At 38.2% G+C, this 17,060-nt stretch overlaps 1 protein-coding gene across 15 annotated transcripts in view; it reads left to right on the top strand.

Annotated features, from left to right (window-relative positions):
• BBX (BBX high mobility group box domain containing) overlaps positions 1-17,060 on the top strand; it is a 276,803-nt gene that overhangs the window by 156,470 nt on the left and 103,273 nt on the right. The window lies entirely within an intron of this gene.

The raw sequence follows: 17,060 nt of genomic DNA, 5'->3' as shown, positions 1-17,060 counted from the left end.
TTGGAGGAAGGAAAAACGATTAAGTTGCTGGGAACCTTTCTTATGGAAAGGACATTTAATAGTCCCCCCCCCCTCAGTGTGATTGAGGTTATGGATGATGCACTATGATTTCTTAAGCTGTCTCTGACATTTTCCCCAAGTTGGGTTATTTCTAAGACAGCTCACTTGTTCATTCATCACTAAGAATTTGTTCTTTGTAGTAGATATGCTTCTATCAAGTGTAGAAGACAAACTGCAAACAATAAACCCTCTATGGAAGGTGATAATGTGACAGTACCTGTGTAAATAAAATACTGTGGGACCAGGGGGCCTACTCCAGCAAACCAACTCCGGCTTCTGATCATAACAGGGCAATCACTTAAGTTACCTAGAAATGACATGAAACAATATTTCTGCTGTCCCACTAGATCCCATAACATTAGCTAATAAGCTGGGTTGACTCTAGTATAAACAAACAATGGAATTTTTAAATTCATTATTAATTAACATATGATGTATTGAGAGTCTGTTTTATTTCCATGTATGCAGTCAAGTAAATGCTTCACTTCTGAATACTGAAACTATAAGACCTCCCGCAGTAATTGAATTACAGACAAAAAGGCCCATTTGCTGCAGTTGCAGTAATTATCTGGTGAAGCAGTTAATTTTGAGCAAGTGTGAAAAGATGTCACATTGTCACAGAAAGGATCAGGAAGAAAAAATCACTTTCCACTGCAGCATATTGATCTGATACCTCAGAAGCCTGATACTTTGTCCTTCATTAAATCACATTTAAGATATTTGATTTTAAAATAACTTATTGACTTTCTTTTTTGTCTGTAAAATAATACATATTGAATGAGAATAACACCAAAAAGCATGGAGACAAAAATAGGTACCAGTCAATGCATATACCACTCCATATCCACTGTGAACATTTTGTTGTTTGTCCTTTCAGCATTTTTGCTAGGCATAAAAATACTTGGATGGTTTTCTTTTTCATTAGAATTATGGTACATGAATGTTACTATAAATGCATTTAATGAAAATTGTTTTATTGATTGATTTTGCCATCAGATTCCAATGCCTGCCCTTGTTAGAAGTCCCCCCTGCTTCTGATTTTAATGTTTTATTTGATTTTGCAAAGATGGTGAGATTCAAGGTGTGATACCCTATAAACTTGTACATTTTAGAAATAGATACTTCCTAGTATGTTCACTATGTATCATAAAACACTGCCATTTGATAGGATGGGAAGCATAGTTTTCTTTTTCAGGGAAAAGAAAATAGCTATTTTGCTAGAGAAGAAAAACTTCAGAATGTTATAAGGATTTATTTGTGATCACATTTGCCTGATACTGATAGATGCAGTGGTATACACATTGCTTGTTTGAATTGTCATTCTTTAATTCTACTTTCTTAACTTTGCTGCAGATGCTCCTTAGTCACTGCGTGTTCACATACTGGAGTGGTTAATGCTCCTTTTAGAAGCTAAGCTATCAGGCTGTCAGTCAAGAATGCACTAACTATTGACTTTATGGGTGAGTCCCAAAAGTTAGATTTGGCATTAGAGGTCACGTTCATACAAAACTCTGTTTTATGAGAGCAGGGAATGCTTTACGGTCCAAGTGCTGTTAGCAGTTTTCCAGTTTCTGTCTATGGATCTATCAGCTCTACATTTTATAGAAAGTATGCATGCATGTGCCTGCACATGTGTTAACTTTAAAAGAGCAGTTCTTTTCCACGAAACCTTTATTTTTTCTTACCCAGAAAGATTCTATTGTGGTAATGGGAACTTTTCACCCAGAATTCTAAATCTTCCTTAGGCTTCGGTTAGATCCTACTGTTGTTCTCTACTAAATGAACTTTAAGTTATCAAAAAGAGCCTTCCCGTTATTTTACTATGTCAATATCTGTTGTTTCCTTCCTGCGTTGAAAGACGCCAGATGGAAAATTGTCTTTCTAAATTCCCTTCAGCAATACCTATTGCAGGTAAGAAAATTTTTTTTAATGCTATAATGTGGTGCTATTTATCTTCTCTAATTGTTTAACATGAACCATGTAGATGACAGGGATATTTTTATTGTTTTAAAATAAGCTTACTTCATTCTACATATTATCATTAGACTTTCGCCATAGCAGTAAATATGAAAGGTTAGGAAATAGATCCCATTTTTAAATATAAAACTTAAACTATGTTTCAGTTTAAGGTCTTCAGATTTTTTCCCTTACTTGCAATATTTGTTTCTGAGATAATAGGCCCTGTCCAAGGAGATGCTGAGTAACTCTCCAATACTGTCTGACATGCCAGAGGAGGGATTGAGAGGGTCTCCCAGGTAGTCAAATGGATGCTGTTGCTATGGCAAGTTCTGACATCACCATGACAAGCAGAAGTACCCAAGGAAGCAGCAGTGGCAGAGCAAAAGCAGCTACTTCTAGCCTGACAACTAAAAGCTGAAAACTTACATGACTGAATTTCAGGGAACATTTTTCCCACAGTTGAGAGTGGGGTGCCTAACTAAACCATCAATGTCAGCTATGAACAGTGAGAAAAATGCTTTTGTAAAATCAAAGATAGATACTGTATTTGGAATTTGTTCAGGAAGAGTAACTTTGTAATTGCAAATATACTTTTAACTGCAGTATTTTGCTATCTATCTTCAAAGGGGAGCTGTGTGTTGATAGTTAGGCCACTTCCTGCCTTTCATCTTTTTTTCTGATTATAGGCAAAGTGGGTGGGGGGAAGCAGCACCATACAAGTGTCACTTCTTTTTTATGAGCTGTTTTAAAACATGAGCAACTGAATTAGATATTTTAGAAAGTAAAGTTGGTTCTGAAGAAATGCAGTTGTAATTTTGTGGTAGGGTCGCTATGAATGGCTTTCCGATGACTTCTGCCAAATAATAGCAGAGGTCAACAGTATAATCTATAGAGAAACTAGAGGAATAGAAAATAAGAATATATTAGCTTTAGGAGCCAGGGTGTTACATAGACCGACAGGAGGCTGCCAGGATCAAGAAGCAAGTTTAAGAAAATAGGAAGCCCATCTGATAGGAGACAGGATCCTCCAGAGCAGACACTGATTTGTCAATTTGACAGGTTCTTGTTCATGGAATCAGCACAAAGTTACCTTGATCCACTTTAACCTGAGGGTATTTAATCAGGCGTTTGGTATAACAAATGTTGGGGATGGTAATTTGGGGCCACATTAGGCTAGTTGCAGAGTCACACTTGAACAGCCTTAACCAAGATGATTTTTCTAAATGAAATTTAAGGAAGCAAAAGGTAGGAAACTCATCAAAGTTTGCTGAAAATTACATGTAGAAGATACACTATTCCCTTTGCTTCTTAGCCTTCATTTTTCTTCATCAGCTCTCACCAGTGATGCATCTGTGAGAGGATAATGCAGGCTGTCCTGCCATGAGTAATGGACCTTGATTTCCACTTTTGTGATTGCTTGCTATCTGCCGTAAGGAATGCCTTACAGCCATTCTCCCTGTGCCCTAGAGCATTTTAACTAATATTCTATTTAGGCAGAAGTCCTAATAACCAGAGAATTTTTCATTCAACTTTTCTAATTTTTGTCTTTATTGATTTCCAGTACAACTCAGTGCAGATTTTTGCACGTTCATTTTGTAAACACAAGTTTTTTTTTTGTTGTTGTTGGTGTGTACCTTTTCTTTTTGATATTCTTTCTTTTGAGAATAGCAAGGAACCCTGAGAATTGTTAGATTGTTCTCAAAATAGATCGTTTCTTGTCTGCTTCATTTGGCTGTGACTTCTCTCATTAGTTGTTCCAGTTTATTTCAGAGGTGGAAAGCGAAGAAACTAAGAGTTCTTTTTATTATCTTATTGTAAATAAACCTGACAATTTTTAGTTTTAAAAACAGTACTGTACTCATTTTACTCTTACTAATATTACAAATTCAAGTAATCTCAGATTTATAATTTAGTAGGAAAATACATAAATATGAGTACGTGTTTCTGTGCAAAACGTTTAGTTTTAACTTAACCTCCTGTAGATTCAGTTTTACAGATCATTAAATTGGTGAATTTAGATCAGTTCTAACATTGTAGGGTTTTATTTGTAATTTCCCGATGTATGCTTCATAAAATCTTAGCTCTAGAAATAACCACAAGAGAAACCTTCTGGTTTACCTCTGTCTGTTTGAGTAGTAGATTAAATATAAGAAGAGCTGTCTGTGTTTTTTGTTGTTCTTGTTTTTTGTGTTGCTTTTCTTTATGTTTTCGGAAGAATTCAGTCTTTTTTGGTGTTACGTACCTGACCAGTAATTTCTGACTACAGTATCTTTAGGGAGCATTCTGAATACGTCTTGAGAAATATGGGTTATAAAATTCCAAATAGCTTGGTGGTCGTAGTGGTCCAGGTCCTGCTGTGTCTATGAGTGAAATAGAGCTCAGCATCTACATCTCCTCCCTCTCTCCTGCTCCTCCCCACTTCCACCCAACATATTTTTCTTCTTTATCACACTCATTGTCTGAAATTTGCAGGTAGTAAAAGAGAAATTGGAATTTAAGGTTCTATATAGCTGGTAGTAGTGATACCTCCAAGGTGAATCTCAGAATATTTGGAAATTAGTATAACATGGACTCCAGAATATTTGGGAAATATTAAATGAGTCTTACTAGCAAAATATGTATATGAATTTATATACTTACATAATTTTATGTGGTACGTATGATATACTTTATTTATGCTAATAAGCCAAACAGTGAAAAAAAGTACCCCAAAATATTTCTTTAGATTCTTTCTTTTAATATTTTCCTGTTATATAAAAATCACTAAATGAACTTAAGGATTATTTAATGATACATCCCATATAAATGATCACATTAAGACAATGATTTAATTGTACTTTAAGCTCATAATGCTGACTAAAATGAAGTTAAATTTATACTAAGTCATTGTAGTAGTACATGGTGATTGTCACTTGAAAAAGAACATCACAGATTAAAATTGACAAGGGTAATCACCTAATCACTGTGCGTTACCTCTGAGGCCCTTGATCTTTAGAGGACTTAGTAGAAACCTTTTTTGTTTAATCCCATTTTTTTTAAGGTATTAAACAGTCACAAAGTTTACAGTTCTTCCAAATGCTTGTGAAGCCACCTACATTGTGGGCAAGAAGTGTTAAGAAGTAGTAAGCAGCAGTGTAAGGTTATGGCTGGGCCACCTGGTCTGAATCCTGGATATCCAGTGTGCTAGCTGTGTTGCCCGGGGCTAGTTCCTCTTTGTGCCTCAGTTGCTTTATCTGTAAAATGTTGCTAATTATGGGTTCTCCTTCATAGCGTAGTTTTGAGAATTACATGAATTTTATGATTGTAAAGACTTAGATAGTGCCTAGTGTATAGTTAAGTGGAGAAAAGACAAGAGAAAAAGGCAGATTCATCACCACTATTCTTCATGTTTTGTGATACATGAGAATTCTAATTTCAGTTTGGAACTACAGATCTTTACTCATTTCCAATAAAAATGTAGTTTAATAAGTTGAAAGTGTTAATATTTCTGAAAAGGGGGTGTTATTGTTTTTATTACATAGTAGTTATTTGACTTTGTAAATCTTAAATATTAGGTGTAACATTCAAATTGATATATTATGACGAATTTCTAAGACTATAAACCTGTGGTGATTTTTAAGTAGGAAAATTTTTAAAACTGTCTTGGAAGATAGTTGAAGAAGTAGTGACAGTAGTTGTCTGGACTTGGCAGTATCAGTAATTTTGCACTTTTGGTAGTCGAGGACAGACCCCTCTTTCTACTATTCATGTCTGGGGGCACTTGAACTCCCCATTGATTTTTCCGTCGCACAGGAGCTCCTCAGTGTTTCAGCCAGTTCTTCTCTTGAGTTTGGATTGTTGTGATGAGGCGCAGAATTGAAAGGCCGAAATTTGGCTACATTTATTACTTGTCCAAGCTGCAGACAGTTGTGGTATTCACATTTTCTAGTGTCACAGGCAGTTTTGCTTCAGATTCTGAATAAATGCAAAAGTACGGTTCAAGTGGTTTAATCCTAACCAACCTGTTAAAGGCCTGAATCTCATGATTTCTGAAAGTTTGACATCTCCATAATAAATAATGCACTGAATTATGTCTAAAGTAAAAGATTTCTACTTATTAAGGGCCTCTATGACTTTGCTTTGAGGACGTTAGAAATTGACTTTTTTTTTTTTTTTTTGTGACTCTTTCTCTCTGTCACTCAGGCTAGAGTGCAGTGGCACAATCTCAGCTCACTGCGACCACCTCCCAGGTTCAAGTGATTCTTCTGCCTCAGCCTCCCAGATAGCTGGGACTAGAGGTGCGTGCCACCACACCCGGCTAATGTTTGTGTTTTTAGTAGAGATGGTTTCATTTGGCCAGGCTGGTTTCCAGCTCCTGACCTTGTGATCCGCCCCTCTCGGCCTCCCAAAGAGCTGGAATTACAGGCATGAGCCACTGTGCCGGCCAGAAATTGACTTTATTTAAGGAAAAAAAAAATTTTCAATATACTTTTAAAATAAATCTTGGGAAGTCTTATTAAACTGTCAGAAAAGTTATTTTTTCCTTAATACAGAATTCTAAGAAAGCACATCAGAAATGTTTAAAATGTCAGAAGTTAAAAAACAACTTAGTGATGGCATACTAAATTCACTTTTAAGCCAATTTTCAAATCATAGAATCCATTGTTATTTAATAATGGGGGACAGTTTGCATAAACTGTAGGAAAACCAGGGAGTGGGACAAATAGACAAAGCAGCTGTTATAATTTTTCTTAAGACTCATCTATACGGTTAAGTTTTGTTGTGTTTGTTGTTGTTGCTGCTGTTCTAACAAGTGTACAGGCTAGGTGAAGGCCTGCAAAGCTGATTTATTGTGTCTTTATTTTTCTGGTAGAGAATTCAGAGAGGGGAATGGAGAACTTATGGACAGGGAAGTGGGGACTGCAGGACAGCCTGGCCCCTGCTGGAGATAAGGAGGTAAAATCATGGCATACAGTGGTAATAACAGGCCTTCATGGTCATCTAGCCCAACTTTCTGATGCATGAAGACCTTCCACAGTTTTTCAACTGCATCGGTTGCTAATTTTGTCCTTGAACTGGCCTGACATTGAATCTGTTTTTCCTTTTGTGATGTGAAAGCCAGGACTAGACACTGGTCATTTTCACTCTGTCTAATACCGTTATCGGTCCTATAGTTCGACATGCAAAAAAGTACTCTACAAGCAACAGAAATGAATATGAAAAGTACCAAGTGGGCTGGGCATGGTGGCTTATGCCTGTAATCCCAGCACTTTGGGAGCCCTAGGTGGGCGAATCACCTGGGGTAAGAAGTTCAAGACCAGCTTGGCCAACATAGTGAAACCTTGTCTCTACTAAAAATACAAAAATTAGCTGGGCGTGGAGGCACACACCTGTAATCTCAGTTACTCGGGAGGCTGAGGCAGGAAAATCACTTGAACCCAGGAGGCTGAGGTTGCAGTGAGGCGAGATCGTACCACTATTCTCCAGCCTGGGAGACAAGAGCAAAAGTCAAAAAAAAAAAAAAGTACAAAATGTTATTTATACTTTACATCTGTTCCCAGATTGTCTTTGACCATTTCTGTATGAATGCCAACAAAATTCCAATTCTGTTTTCCCTTCAGCAATATTTTTCTATAAAGGCCCAGCCAGTTCTTCCTAGGTCAAGCCTGAGATTCCAGAAATGGCCAGTCACCTGAGTCATTTTCAGCAATCACATCCCTTGGAAAGTTCCTGGACCTACCCCAGTCCTAAATAATAGCGCAACAAATAACTGAGCAGTTATTTTCAGACTTTTCTCAGTGTATTGTTGATGCCCAAAGTAAGAGAATCCAGGTCACAGTTAGCAAAGTTTGCAGTGGCAGGAAGCTCTTGGGGGAACCTGGGATTCATTCTTGACGGTGTCTTTGGCAGTGTGGATAAATTTAGCCATTAGTTAAAGGGTTAATGATGGGACAAATGGGAATCATCAGAGGAAGTAAAGAGAATCGTCTGAATTCTACAATGGCTTTTATAATTGCCAAGTGTCCAATGCCAAGAATGTTAAAGTATTATATATTATCTATTCCCTAATGGTTTGGGCCACATTTTATGCACTCTATTACCTGCTGCCTAGTTCCCAGATGGTTTCATTATTATATAGGTTTTATCTCACCAACAAGTTCTTTATTGTTTTGACTCATATTTTATAATCACTGTCATCTCTCTTAACGCTAGTTCATGAATAGGTCCTCAAAAGGTTGATTTGGCATCAGAAGGTCTCCCTAGAGGAGTTATATAAGAGCTATAGAAAGAATTTGCCCACCTTTTAGTACAGATTTTTAGCAATCATCAAAGCAAATGGCTGGGAGAGCTCAGCAAGCAGAATTCTCCTTTGACTCCTCAATGAGCCTTACCTTTCAGTTCAAGAGAAGCTGTAGTAAGATATAAAACGTGTCTGATGTTTGGTGTTAGATTTTGATTTTTGGTACACAGCAGACAATGACAGGTTTTCTTTATTTTTCCACCCTTGAATCAGGGTGATCAAGTATATTTTATTTACTCCACTTGGTTCTTTTTCAAACTTTTGCCTAAACTTACTTTTATTCTTAAGCCATCTAATGGTACATTTTTTAAAATCTAGCAATACTTGGACATTTATGAAGACCTTTTTTTGGTATAAAATGTCTTTTGAATTTTTGCTTGTACTTAAAAATATTTACAATAAGCACAGGAAGTTGTATGCTACTCTGGGATTATAGGGGAGGTTTGTAGAGTGCCCTTCCCTTACATGCTGTGTTGCTTATGGAAATGACAAGCTTTCATAATATCTATTAAGATGTAACCTGTCTATTGTGTTCAGTGAAGAATGCTGAATTTAGTTAAAATGTTAGGAAATGTTTGTTCCACCTCTGCCTCTCAGAAAAATTAGATGGAGATGCATGTGCTCTCCATCAGGAAAGCATATTTGTTTTGAAAGATGCAGCACTCACGGGCTGTCAGTCATAACGACTTCTGAGAGTACTTTAAGAGCTGCAACATCAATATTTACAAAATACAAGTACATTGCATGACAGACATGTGCTGTTCCGATTCCCTCCTTCCCTCAGTGTATTTAGTATGATTAAATCTATGTGGAAGAGTGTTTTGAGATACAAATGGAAGTTTGGGATTCCCCTAAAGCAAATACTGAGAGACATGAATGAAATACCAACAAGGCTTATAAAATGGAATTACTTCTCCTCCCAAAGTAAATATATTGATTAAAAACTAAAATCAGTGATACAATCAGATGGAAGAAAGTTCCTCTGTGTAAAGTCCAGAGCCTTTATAGGCTGTGTTTCTAGTTTGCTCCTTAATGACATTATGAAGATTACGTAAATCTCTCTGAGGCTTCTGTCACTCAGCTGTAAAATGAGCATAATTATACCCATTTTATGGGATTTTACAATATTGAGTAAATATGTTCAGTAAAGGCTTTGTAAGTTATAAAGTGGTACATAATTGGAAAGCAGCCAATAAGGTATACCGCCTAGGGGTTTTTAATGGCAGTGCTAGCTTTTTGTATAAGAAAATATATTCGGAACTTACTAATGAAATGTACTCAAGTTGTATCTTATAAAGTGCTTTATCATAAAAAATAAAACAGAAATATGTCAGAACAATGACTTTATTATCATATTATAATCTGTCTTTGAAAAAAATTAAAAGCATCATGGGCTCACTGGTAGCATATAATCCCTGTCGTTGGTCCTGTATTCTGCCCCTAACTCTTGTGGCCTGATAAATTACTAAATGAAAGCATTCTCTCCATCTTGGTCTCCCCTCCCCTCACCCCGCCAACATAATGCCATTGTGTGAATATGGAAATGCTTGGTTGGACATTTATCACAAAGTCCGTTGGAGATTCCAATTAGCAATGGATTAAATTAATGAGAAATGGTTTTTAGCAGAGTTCAGAATCTTGCTTAGGGGAAAAATGATATTAAATTTGAAAAGTCCTGGGTTTAACTCAACATGTGGCTGGTTACATCTCCCGGAAATCAACAAACACAGTGACTTAATGATGTAAAAGAGCTTCTTAAGTGATTTCCCAGGCTTATATGGTAATGATTATTTTACAGAGGAGCTTTTTTTGGTATTATAAAGCATTACCTTTATATTTAAATAGGATGCTAGATGATAAAATTTGGCCAGCAGAGGGAGCAGACTTACGTAAATTGGACTGTAAGGAAAATAGTCTGAGTAAAAGTATATCTTGTGGGTATTGGTTTACAGTATTCTTGTACTGTGCATTGAGAAGAAAATTAGAGGAAGGAAGTTCGGGTCATATTAAAACCGGTTCTTTATATTCTTGCTTTGGTGACTTTTTTTTTTTTTTTTGAGGAAGAGCCTCACTCTGTTACCCAGACTGAAGTGCAGTGGCACGATCATAGCTCACTGTAGCCTCTACCTCCTGGCTCCTGGGCTCCAGATTCTCCCACCTCAGCCTCCTAAATAGCTGGGACCACATGACATGTCAAAATTACAAATAGTCATTTTTTCTCTCTTCAGATCTGTTGCATAAAAACTGGTTCTAAGTAAATACAATCACTAAGTATTTTAGTTTGGCAATTTGAGTATGCTATTTGAGTAATTGTTAGGAATTTCTGAAATGGAGGGTCACAGAGCAGGGTGTGGCAAGGATGGAGTAGAAAAGAAGGATAGTGAACAAGGGAAGGACTAGGTGCAAGAGGAATGGACTTCAGGGAACAGTCCTAGAACTCATTCATTCAACAAGTATTTATTTGCCTGCAGTGTGCCCAGCTCTGTGTCAGGCCTTGGAGATCCATCATGGTGAACATGGTTCAGCCCCTGTTCTCTGTCACAGTTGAGTGTGATATAAAGAAGGAAACAGGCCATTTCAGTGTAGCCTATCGTGTAGGGTGCTGTGGAGACACCTCTCTCAGACTTGAAAGGACCAAAAGGGGCATGAGGTGAGATTCAAGCTAAGCCCTGAAGCAGGGATGAGAGTTCCACCGGAAGGAAACAGCAGTCAGGTTCCAGGAGGCAGGAGTGCATGGCAAGCTGCAGGTGATAGTGTGGCTCAGTATGGGTAGAACTTTGAGTGAGAATGGAGCAAAGAAACATCAGCTGTAAAGGCAAGCTGGACTAGGTCAAGAAGAATCTTACATGTTTGTGTGAAGGAAGGAGTCTGGAGTTTTTCCTTAGTACATTGAGGGACTATTAAAGAGACTCCCTTTAGGAGAAGGACATGAGCAGATATTTGTTGTGTGGAGAATTAAAGTTAGCAGAGCTGTAGGTAAGAGGGTCAGACAACTGAACCAGCCTAGTGGGGCTGGAGAGGAGTGGACTCTTTTAAGAGGTAGAAGGGATAGAACTTTGGGAGGTTAGATGTCAGGGTAAACAGTTAATTGCAGTGATTTCAGCTTATGGAAACAAAGTTGTAAAGAAAGATATGCTTTCCAGATGCTTATGTGAAGAGAAGGGATGTCTAGTTTCTATTCCCCGGGCTCTGACATAACTCCACAAGGGTATGGTGGAGGCAGAGGCCTGGCCCAGACAAGATGTTTTCTCTGAGAGGATAGAAATCAATGACATGTGAATCATAGTGAGGTAGAGAAGCCAGAGGTGATAGCGAAGTTAGAACAAGTTGTAAGTTCTTTTCAGGAAACGAATCCTGAGGTTTAGAAGCAAGAATATTAGGAACCAGGTCACTTAGTAAAGCACATCGTGGGGCTTGGGGGCTGTGAACCAATGACAGTACCGAGCAGGCTGGTTCTTGGGTCCTAGTTATGTTAGGCAGTCCTGCAGCCTGAGGGCTAGAGGCCAGTTTGTTCAAAGAAAAAGGACTAAAGGAGGGTGAGAATTCAGGGAGGTCTTTAAACTTGAGATTGTGCATAGACTGAAGGAACAGAATTAACTATTGACAGTTCATCAAAGTAACACAAAGACTAATGGCTCAGCATAACAGGAGGGAAACATATAGATTGGGGGTAAGGTGAGGGAAGGAGTTAACCTTATATCTCTACCTTTGAAAGAAAACAGAAGAAGAAAAGAAATTTTGAAATTGGTAGGCAAGACGAGAATTTGGGAGGGCCCAGGAAAGTTAACACCTTCCTGCAAGTTTAAACAGGAAGCAAAGATATTTTCTTAGAGTGACAAGGATTGCGGGTCATGGGCAAGGGCAGTATGGGTACATGATTGAAAGCTGAGGCTCTAGGGAGCGGGAGACCTTGTTTTCAGCCCTCGCCCCATCATGTGCTGGCATAGTGGCCTTGGGCATGCTGCTTAAGGTTTGTCCTTCTTGCTTTATACTTAAAATGTATTCATTGTCTTATCTTCCACCTAGAGTCGTATTAAGGATTAAAGAAATTAATTATTGTAAAGTGTTCAGCATGTAGCAAATGTTCAATAAAATTTATGATGATGAAGCAATATTATATAATGGTCAAAAACCAGACTCTGAACTCAGACCTCCTGAGTTCAAATACTCGCTTCACCAATTACATGCTAGTAGTGTGATTTATAAACATAATTCATAGCTCACCAAGTGATCAGTAAATATGTATCCAACTGCATTGACAGTAAATATGGAGACTCCATGAGCTTGTCTTCCTGTGCATCCAGTTCTTGCCAATGTGATACTTACTTCTACCCATGTGACAAATGGATATAGGAAAAACCTTTGTTAATTTATAAGCTGAAAGAGGTAAAATATGTTATATTTGCCTCAGTTTTCTCATCTGTAAAAGAGGGGATAATGGTACCTACCTCTTAGGCTTATCATAAGTTAAGAGAGTTAATAAATATAGTCTCTTAGCTCTGGTGCGTAGGAAGCATTATATAGGTCTAGCTAGCATTGTCATCATTTATCCTCGCTCACTGTCATCAGTAGGAGTTGAGAAACAGAATTTATAATGGGCACTGTGGCATTGACTATGTAACTGAATAAGACAAGTAAAAAGGATAAAACAAAGGACAAGTAAAAAAGCACTTAAGACCAACCTGAGATTGCAAACTTTTGTAGTAAGGTCAGAAACAGGAGCAGCCAGAAACCTGGGGATAGACCCGAGAAGAAGAATGGTTGGGTAAGTTTAGAGTTAGGGTTTATTACTGGACCATTTGTGAAAGAATAAGAGAGCCAGTGAGCTGAAGGTACAGTAGTACTCTATTTTGAGAGAATAAGGAAAGTCATTGACAAATAACCAGAGAAGGGAATAAAGGAACATGTTTCAGACAGCTGTTTGGAAGTGACTTTGATTTTATTCTATTTATTACATTGCCTTGTCAATTTACTTGTTTCTTTTTTCTCTCCTTTCCCTTCCAAACAACCTTTCCTGGCTGCTGATTTCTTCTTTGCTGCGTATTTCTTTTCAAGCCTTGTGTCCCTTCTGCCTTGTAGCAAAACAACATAAAGAAAGGCATAATAAGAAAGCAAAAAAGTATTGTTTCTATGTTCAATTCTCCACATATTCACTGAACATCTATTCCCTGTCTAGCACAAAGATCTTTGCTCTGACAGATCCAAAAAAAGCATCTGGCATGTTCATTACCCTCAAGGGTCTCTGTGGGAGGAATTCACATGAAATCATTATACATACATTGTACAGGAAAATGATAATTGTCGTACAATCAAGTGTCAAAAATTATGGCACAGCCATTAAGTGTTGCAGTGATCAAAAAAGGTGCTCAGAAAGGAGAGAGACATGAGCTGAGGCAAACACAGCTTTTTAGAAATGGGTGTTCAGAGAGGCCTTGCATAGAGAGGGAGAATGGGGGTGTGGGGGACGGTGTGCAGGCCTGGGAGAGCAGAGAAAGGACTACGCAGAAGCATGTGGCAGGTGTGGAAAGCAGGGCAGACACCAGCCCAGCAGGAGGTGAGTTGAATGGGAGGTAAGGCTGGACACTTAACCCTTACAGAGCATGACTCAGCGGGTGATCAATAAATATGTGTTCAGCTGCATTGAGAGTAAAGGAGGAAGAGACACACATGAGCTTATCTTCTTGTGTTTCAGCTTCTTGTCAATATGATCATTATGTCCTAGCCATGTAATAAGTACACATAATAAAAACCTTTGTGAATTTATAAACTAAAAGAGAAAATACTTTTTTGATAGGTCTGTGGAAAAAATGGAAATTTGGTGGCTTTTTGATTAAGAATGTAAACACCTCCAAAAAATTCTAGGAAAACAGAACGTTGCATTTGTTGGAAGGTGTGGTGGGGAACATGTCCTAGCTTGCTGCTGACTCCTCTCTGTATATAGCTTTTCCTCAAGTCACCTCTTTTGGTGCCTTATCTCTTTCAAGGTAGATTTTGTCTCTGTTTGTAGCCTAGAGCATCATTCCATTTGAGAACCATGTTAAGCCGTCCCAAGGCTAAGTGTCATGGATTGTAGGTGTTAGTGATCTTAAAAATACATATTTCTTTATGAGTTAAAGGCAGAGGGACCAGAACTGCCAGTTCGGCTAAGCCCTTTGAATAGTGGGTGCCTTATTAGTATTCATGAAGAGCATATTGATAACATCTTGACAGAGTTAGTTTCAACTTGAAGAGCTACTGCTTTTCAATAAGGAGCATATTTAAAGACACTTTTTGCATGAATAGTGCAATTGCTTCTAAAATGAGAGTATTACTTTATTGAATGAGATATTTTTCATGTAATCTGTCTACAGTTTAGAATTGTCATTAGAATTACAATAAATAATAATGATTAGCACTTGTAGGGCTTTTATCTTCAAAGAGTTTTAGAGTTAATCTAATTTAATTGTCACTTGACATAGTCAGAGATGTATACTTGCTTTTCTGCCATGAAAAGCAGTATTCCCTTACTAGCCCCTTCATGCTTCCTTTTGGTATTTTCATGGCCTATGAGCTGTTTGTTCTACAGGAAATACTTAGCGAGTTAGCAGATTGAGGAGCTTTATATTAGAGCTCTTTTTCCTAAGTAAGCGTTTGGGCTCTTGGAGCTAGGTTTCCTGGGTCCAGACCCAGCTCCTCTACTTGCTGTGTTACCTTGGGCAAGTTACTTAATCCTGTTTCTTCAAATGGAAGTCATCATAGTAACTGCATCAGAGTGTTTTGTAAGGATTAAATGAGAAAGTAAATAAGTAGCAATTAAATATTTAATAAATGTTGCATGTCAGTATTTTTTTTTAAATTTAGGAGCGTGTCATTCTGAGAAGTTGTGTGTGGTCAAGTATTAGATGAGGAAATTATAAGCCAATAAGTACCATTTCAGAAACTACTGTGTAGTGGGCTCTGTGCTAGGCACTAAGACAGAAAAGGTAGCAATGGTACCTGCACTCTGAAGGCCACAACCTTTTGTGAGACGTAGGGATGCCTTAGTCCATTTTATGATGTTATAACAATACCACAAACTGGGTAATTTATAATGAACAAAACGTTTATTTGGCTCACAGTTCTGGAGGCTGGGAAGTACAAGAGCATGCAGCCAATATTTGGGAAGGCTTTTGTTCTGAGTCATTCCATGGCAGAAGAGAAAGAGAGGGTGAGAGTAAGAGGGGGCCAAACTTGCTTTAATAACAAACCCATGCTAGTGATGACTAATTCACTCCCACATCACATTACTCCATTCATGCAGGCAGAGCCCCCGTCACCTCATCACCTCTTATTGGGCCCTACCTCCCAACACTGTTGCACTGGGGATTAACTTGGGAGGACACATTTCAATCAAAGTAGGGTGGAGGGGAGTTCTCAAAACACTGTGGTAAGTGCTTGACCTAACGAAGTCAAGTACAATGAAAGCTCATAGCAGAGTGATGGACTTTGACTTAGGGCTTTCTGATAAGAGATATTTGACCTGGGTCTTGGAGAATTAGAAGGACTTTAAGAGAACACAAGAGACTTTTAAGGTGAGAAAGAGGAAGGCTTCAGATTTGGAGTATTTGCTTTCTTCTGTGGCAGCAGGACCCCTTGAAAGATTGAAAGCAAGGTGTGACTTGAAAATCTGAGGAATCTTTAGAAAGAATGAAAGCAGGTGGGTCCAATTTGTGTGGAAGTACTAGAGTTTCCACTATGTTACAGCATCTTTGGGCTGTTTTTTCCTCTTCTCCATAGACTGGAGAAGGCTGTGAAGTTTTGTAGTCTTCGCTGGACCCAGAAAAGGCCCTGTTTGTTGTTAGAATATGTAGTTGCCTAGCAGTAGTATTTAATGGGCCTTCCATACTTTCCCATTTCACTGGGTGTGAGTTTCAGTGACCAGGATTTGAGTGAGATTTCATTGGACTTTTAGGAAACAGTTTAAAATACCAATGTAACACAGTTTAATGTATGCTAATGTTTTAAGATTGAAGTGTAACTGATTGCCTAAATTGTAAGACAAGACAATAGACAAGAGGATCTAATTCACAAAATTTACGACTGTGCCAAGGCACAGTTTCTGACTGCGTGTCATTCAGACAAAGGAAAGGAAACCCTCCATCTTTGTTTTTCAGTTTCTGAGGCTGCAGATTCTATTATATGGACCACTATCAAGTGGGAGACATCTGTGCTCCCTTTTGATAGCATCTTAGGATTAGTTTAAGGGAGCAGATACTGCCTGGTAAACCCATGCTCCCCAGTCTAGAAAGCCTGTGAATAAAGGGGGAATATACCAACAGTGAACGAGAATCTTCTAGACACTGTGCTGGATATTCTCACAGTAGAGCTATTATTATTTAGTTTTAACATGAGGAAAGATCAGCACAGCTATTAACTTTCCAACAAGTAGTTTGTGGTAGAGGCAGGATTCTAAAGGAGGCCTATCAGCCTCCAGTGTCCTTTTTTCTTTCTTTTAATAAATATGGTATTTGCTTTGTACTGATTCCTTCTACCGTCTTTCTTCTTTTTTCTGACCTCAATAAAGGTCTTCATGAATGGGCTTGCTACATTTTTTAATTTTTTTTTTTTTTTTTGAGATGGAGTCTCACTCTGTCACCAGGCCGGAGTGCAGTAGCACAATCTTGGCTCACTGCAAACTCCACTTTTTGGGTTCAAGCAATTCTCCTGCCTCAGCCTCCCAAGTAGCTGGGACTACAGGCACATGCCACCATGCCTAGCTAATTTTTGTATTTTCGGCAGAGAT

Source organism: Sapajus apella, unplaced genomic scaffold (genome assembly GCF_009761245.1).
Source record: "Sapajus apella isolate SASKATOON/1434 unplaced genomic scaffold, GSC_monkey_1.0 scaffold40, whole genome shotgun sequence".
In the NCBI taxonomy this organism is placed as follows: domain Eukaryota; kingdom Metazoa; phylum Chordata; class Mammalia; order Primates; family Cebidae; genus Sapajus; species Sapajus apella.
The sequence above is the reverse complement of the archived record's forward strand: the minus strand, read 5'-3'. Positions and strand labels throughout refer to the sequence as shown.